The following is a 7,256-nucleotide window of genomic DNA, read 5'->3' on the forward strand; positions in this document are numbered from 1 at the left end:
GTGATAGTGTGTAAATCGGCACGAGATATAAGTGAGAGTGGATGTGACAAAGAATGAATATGATCAATAGTGCAAGAAGGAAAAGGAAAATAAAAATCAAGAATAAAGAAAATAAAATTCAAGAATAAAAGAAAATGCAAGAAATTAAAGATGGTGGATTCAATTATAGATATGGGTAATCTACAATTGAACCCACTTCTTAGAAAATGGTGATTCCCTAGAGGGTTCTAGCCTAAAGGCGAATCAAACAAAATAAAAATAAACAAAAAGAAAAACTAAACCCAAGAGGGTTCTAGCCTCAAGGTGAATAGTATAAGAAATTAAAATCTAACTACAAAATAAAGTGCAAAATCTAAACTACAAAATAAAATTGCAAGAATTAAATGCAAGAAAATAAATCTACTCTATAAGCATGAAATAAATCTAATCTATAAGGGTTCTAGCCTCTTGGCTATTTAACAAGAAAATAAAATCTAAACTACAAGCATAGAAATAAATCTACACTAATAAGCAATAAAAAGGAAATAAAAGAGAAAAAGGAAAGAAAATGCAAACCTCTAAATAATTCTTCATCTCCATCTTCATCATCCAACAAAGAGAAGAAATATTTAAAGTGGTGAAAAAATTATTATTATTAATTGCAACTAAAGTTACAATTTTTGGAAGGCCTTCTCAATTAAGAGTAGCCCTCCTCTCCAAAAGGAGTTTACAAAATTTTCACACCTCTAACCCCTCACTCTCTACCCCTATTTATAGTAAACATCAGTGAATGAGAGCCATTGGATTGAAATCTTATCCAAAAACATCAATTTTCAGCCTTTGATTCGTAACAAACTGCCCAGCGTATCGATACCAGCATCGATAGGGGTATCGATGCTGGCATCGATACGGGCATCGATGCGGGCATCGATGCCCCCATCGATGCTGGCATCGATGCCTGCCTGCTTCTAGCTGCTGTCCGCAGAACTCCTCTTTCATTGGTTCTTGGGCTTGGATCTTGGGCTTTTGCTTGGGCTTTTGGGCTTTGATATTTCTTTTAATCCTTCATCTTAGCTTGGGCTTTTGGATAGATTGGAAATTGATTTTCCAATTGGCTTCTTGATTCATTTCTTCATTTAATCAATGGGTTTTTGTTGAGAGATGAGAAGTTGAGATTTATTCTTCATTAACCTGCAATTAAAAGATAAAAACAATTATTAGTGGTATATTTATTCATATAAAATAGATAATGGGGGTATAAAATTGTAATAAAATGTGATTATCATAAGTCTATAAAAGCATTACACAAGTTTTTAGAACTTGATTTGAGCTAAATGTCAAAATCAACATGTTTAAAACACATGTATTTTTAGTGCTTTCGAATTTTTCTGAGATTTCACAAATGATAAGAGCGAATTGAAAAATTCCTTTTCCAACATGTTCATAATCATGTTTATAAACTCTTCCCAAAGTTTTGTATTTTTTTGGAATTTATTTGCTATTTTTAAAAGGACTTTAAAATTCGTTTTAAAAAATCAATACAGGCTGAAAACCTGTTAGCAGTCAACTGATGACATTTATCAGTCGACTGAAGAAATGTCCTGCAATCTCAAAAAATTTCTGTTTTAATTCTGGTCGACTGACCAGTTGACTGATGAGGTTATCAGTCGACTGACCATGCTTATCAGTAGACTGATAAGCTGCCGTTTGCCTACAACGGTCAGCTCATCAGTCGACTGATTTATCCCAACGACTATTTTTCCAGCCTTTTGTAGTTTTGTCTTTTTGCTGGATTTTCTTGGGTTTTGAGCTTTGGTTTTTTATCCTATATATACCCCTTGCTATTTCACTTCTGAAGATCATCTAAGAGGGGTTTTAACAAGAGTTTGAAAGTGTTTAAAGTTTGTTTAAAAGTTTCTAAGTTTGAGTTTACAAAGAGGAGGCTTGCATTTTCAATTGAGGAATTCATCCTCAATCTTAGTTTGAGTTTACAAAGAGGAGGCTTGCATTTTCAATTGAGGAATTCATCCTCAATCTTCTTCAACCTCTATTGTGTTTATAGAGAAGTTTTCCTAACAATCTTCTTCAACCTCTATTGTGTTTATAGAGAAGTTTTCCTAACTCTTTTCTCTAGCAATTTGTTTTTTATTTTTATATTATCATCATTGCTGGTTTTGCTAATTGAGTTAGATTTCGTTTATACTCTTTTTATCACACACACACACACACCTCATTTGAGCTTGTAGGATTTCATACATCATATATTGGGTTGCGGGTTTGTGATTTTGTGAGAGTGAGCTTACATTGAGTTCTCATCCATATTAGAGAATATTTTATTATAATTGAGCTTCAATGTAAGTTGCACATTATATTACACTTGGACACCGAGAGAAGTGGTTGGTGAGAGACGGAGTCGGTTCCAAGAGGAGTGACATCGGTAGTAAACCCTAGGGAGAGGTAGTAAATCTGAGTACTTGAGAAAGATGACACGGGCTAGACCAACACTTAGAGGGTATGAAGTATTTTTGCAAGTGTGTAAGTTGTAAAATTTTCGGTGAACTAGAAAACCATATTGTGAGGTGTAAATGTTATTTGGGTGAGCGTAGAAAATCGGTTGTGATAGTGGAGATCTCCTCGAGTTGAGGAGCGGAGACGTAGGTCAAGTGGTTGACCAAACTCCATAATCAAATCGTATGTTTGCATTGTTTATTTGCGCACTATCACACTTGTTTGTTTACTCTTGTTCATATACCCTTGCATATATCTCATTAAATATCTACATTGTTAGGATATAATTTGTTAATAAGTTTTAATCGGCATTAATATCTAATAAGATTAGCAATAACACTTTTCACCCCCCCCCCTCTAGAGTGCTTTCAAAACCAACAGCGATACGTTTTTGAATTCGCCGCCACCACCGTTACAAACACCTGTAAAAAACAAGTCCTCAAATGGAGTCGGCGGTTGGAATTTCGTGCGTTACTTGCCTCAAGATGGGGCTTGGCCTTTGGACTTGGTTCAACATTGGGGGCTTGGATGTTGTTGAATCATTGTCAGTTATCAATTTATTGACCGAGCAGCTGTCCAAGTTGCTGAAGATAAGCCCAAGGTTTTTCTTCGGTGTGTCTGTGGGGGGACAACCAAGTACAATCGAACCCAAGATAGCGACAGTCATATTGGAACATTCCTACCATCCAAATCTCATGTGGTTGATAGGTTAAGGGATTTCTTGAGAAAAAGTTTAATTGCTATAACCGTAGTTACTTTCTAGAACTGGGAATTAGAAAAATGATAGAGCTTAAAGCGTTTAGGAAAAGAAAAAGAAAGCAAAATTATGATAGCTTCATGTTTAACAATTGGGGCATAAGTTTTATCAAAATCGATCCATTCTATTTGATTTTTTTCTTTAGCCATAAGTCTAGCTTTATTCCTAACAACATTATTTTTTTCATGTATTTTATTATTAAAGACCCATTTACTTCCTACAATAGGGTGATCCTTAGGTTTAGGAACAAATTCCAAACTTTATTCCATATTAATTGATTAAGATCTTCTTGCATTATAGTAGTCCAATTTTCATCATTGATAACCTCATTCACATTTTTTACGTTCCATTTCAGATATGATGTTCACATAAGCATAAAACTTTCTGAGAAAGGATTGAGAATTTTTACCTTCAACTACCTTTGTGGTTGACATGAAATAATATTAATCATTCAAATGAATAGGAGGCTGTCGATTCCTTTTCAAATGATCTCTTGTTTGAAAATTTTGTTGATTTTCTGAATTTATAGGATTTTGAGTAACTCTTGAAACTGCAGGTATTGTCTCCTCATTTAGTCTTTTGCTTCCTCTTTCTTGTCCTCTGTTTCCTTTTGAGCTTTCTTCTAACTTTCCTTTTGCATCTTTCCTATTCAAACTGATCATTTGGATTCATCACAAGTGGGTCATCTTCATTGTTAAAAAAACCAATAGAAGTGTGATTTTTATCAAATTTAACATGCAACACTAGTAGAAAAATGAAGATCCTAGACCAATCAAATTAGACGAAAAAGTTTATGTCTAGTTCAAATTAAACTAGATGAAAATTCTTCTGTCTAGAAAATTCTGTCTAGGTTGCCGCAATGTAGATGGAAAATTTTGTCCAGGTTAACAACCTAGATAGAAATTTTATATTAATTAAATATAGGTGTGGACCCTACCATCCTAGATGGAATTTTTTGTCTAGGATGATGCGTCCACCCAAAAAAAACCATAGATTGCCTAAACCCTCCGTAGCCCCTCACCCTCAGACCCTAGTCTCTCTTTTCACCCCCGAACAAAAACACCTACTGCCGCTCAAATTTGTTTGAACGCTTGCCGAAATGCACAGGCCGCCCACAGCTGCATGCTAGCATGCTTGCACACCCGCATGCCACCCGCACGCAGTGACGTCGCTCGCCCGCCTTCGAACCATGACCACCTCATGCCGCCACCCATCCGCACGCCACTGCCAGGTGTTCGAATCCCCCATCACCAGTGGTTAACGATTCTCGCTGTCGCTGCTTGGCATAACTGGTTCTCATCGCCACCCTTTGACTTCAGATCTCACCATCGCTCATCTCCTCTTCTCTCTACCTTAAAGGTGTGTTTTTTTCACGAAGAATTTAATTGTTTTGATTTTTTATTGTTTATTTCTAAATTTTTGTAAATACCCTAAATTATGACCTAAAATGAACAAGTTCAAATCTTGTTAACTCTAATTGAAATTTTTTTAGCTATTAACCCTAACTCAATTACATTTTGCCCTATTTGAACAATACTTATAATCATAAACCTAATTGAATAATTTTCAACTATTAACCTTAATTGAACACCTGAATCATGATAGATGATTTACACTAAGTTTCATGCATACTATAAAAATGTGTGATTCTATAAATTTGTGATATGAACATGTGTGACAAAAGAATTTTTCAAAGCATAGAGTAATATATAACACATTTTATTTTTCAATTATGTGTTATATATTGAACTTAGGTGAATGAAAAGATAACATTATCTCTAGACTCTCGTTCAATAATTACATTCAATTCTTTAGACTTATAATATAAGATAAATGACTTAAATTTGGCCAGGAGATGAAGTTTTCTACCCAAAAATGATCATTTACTTTATATTATGAGAAGAAAGAGTTGTTACTGAATTTTGTAATTATTGGATCTGTCCTTCTCAGACGGGTTAGGAATATAGTAGTGCATACATTCAACTTTGTATAGTTTGCATATTTTATTTCTTAAAAAATTCGGTTATATGTACTCATTGTTCTTTGTGTATAATAAGTGTATATTGTTATGCATTCCGGTCTTGTACCAATACACATAATAACGTCTACACAGTATATAGGGAGATCAACAGGTAAGTGCTGCCAAAATTTTCAAAAAATGAAAACATACAAAGTATAGGAAGTTGGATATAAGTACTACTATATTCTTAATGATACAGAATCATTCTTATATAGCCTCTAGAGTATTCTAATTAGTCTCTATATACGTTTCAGTTTTAATTTAGAAGGGAATAATATTTTAATTATTAAATGATACATGTATATAACCATGATGTGTGTTGTATGTATATTATCATGAACAGTCATAAATTTACTAATAGTAGTTAGATTAATTATAGTTAATAATTATATATAATATATAGATGAGGATAATTCTTGACAAATTATTATAGATATTCCTCAACTTGAAAGATATCGTGACACGTGATATAAGAAGGGATGTAACGCCTTCATGGGGTATGCCAAAATGAATCCCAGAGATTTAAGTAGTGGTGTTATGTATTGTCCCTGTTATAGGCGAATGAATATAAAGTTGCAGAATAGAAATAGTATACAAATCAACCTAATAAATTCAGGACTTGATAAGTAATATAAATATTGGTCACTTAATGGGGAAGGTTATATTAAAGATGTGGAGCTGAATGTGCATGTTCGTACATCCGGTGGCTTACAGATAAATGACATAGAAACAATGTTCAATGATATTTTTTTTCTCATCCTACCGAATATTATATCGATCATAATGTTGAAGATGATACTGGAGATGACATTGAAGATACTATCGAAGATGATTCTAAAGAGGTCAGAGATGTCAAAGGAGCAAAAACTTTTGAAGATATGCATGCTTTCACAAACATAAAGCAAATAATGAAGCTACTAGAAGATAGTGAAAAGGACCTACATTAGGGTTGTACCGAGTACACCAAAATTTTATTTATGCTAAAATTCCTATATATTAGGACACTTAGCGGAATGGCTGATAATCACTTTGAAATACTTTTTGATTTGCTTCGGACGGTAGTTCCTGGAGGAAAGGTTAGCATACCCCCAAATAATTTATTAGGCAGAGAAGTTATTTCCACTCTAGATCTTGATTATAATAGGATTAATACATGTCCAATTAATTATATCCTCTACCACAAAGTTAATAAAGACTTTCATGAGTGTCCGACCTTAGTGGAAACAATGCACAAACTCTTTAACATGGAGGACAACGGAGACCGAGGAGATGCAAAAGAAGATTTTAGTAAAGGTGGTTTGTCATTTTCCATTGGTTCCTAATTTGTAACGATTATATATGAACAAAGACATTGCAAAGAACATAAGGTGGCATAAGAAAGATCGAGTAGATGATGGGATAAGGAATGTGGTTTGTCACGTGGAGAAGTATAATGGTGAGGGAGACCCCTCCGAGCATGTTCAGAACTACTATGATGTGATGAGCATGCTCCAAGCATCGGAAGCAGTTACTTGCTGATGCTTCCCCATCACTCTTTCAGGGAGTGCTAAGCTCTGGTGAAACGCTCTTGAGAAGAAGTCCATCAGCAGCTTCCAGCAACTCAGCCAGAAGTTCATCCATCAATTCTTGGCTGATACCAAGCAAAAGCTACCCCCTCATGTGTTAATCCAGATGAGGCAAGGGCCCAGAGAGAACCTCCGAGCATACTTCAAGAGGTTCCAGGTGAAGAAGATAGAGGTTAATGATCCAGGGAGTGCGGTTGTTATGTCCGCTATTGTGGTCGGCTTGCAGAGCAACGAGTTGGCCGACTCGCTTGCCAAGAAGCCGGTCACCAATTATGAACAACTGATGACCAAAGCTCATGGGTACATGGACATGGAGGATACTAGAGCTTATAAGGCGGCAGCCAGGGCCACAAAGACCTCCACAGCCACGACTTCAGCAGCAGCACCAACACCACTTGCATCGCCTGCGCTAACAGCAGCATCAGCA

This window comes from Asparagus officinalis, chromosome 8 (genome assembly GCF_001876935.1).
Source record: "Asparagus officinalis chromosome 8, Aspof.V1, whole genome shotgun sequence".
Taxonomy (NCBI): domain Eukaryota; kingdom Viridiplantae; phylum Streptophyta; class Magnoliopsida; order Asparagales; family Asparagaceae; genus Asparagus; species Asparagus officinalis.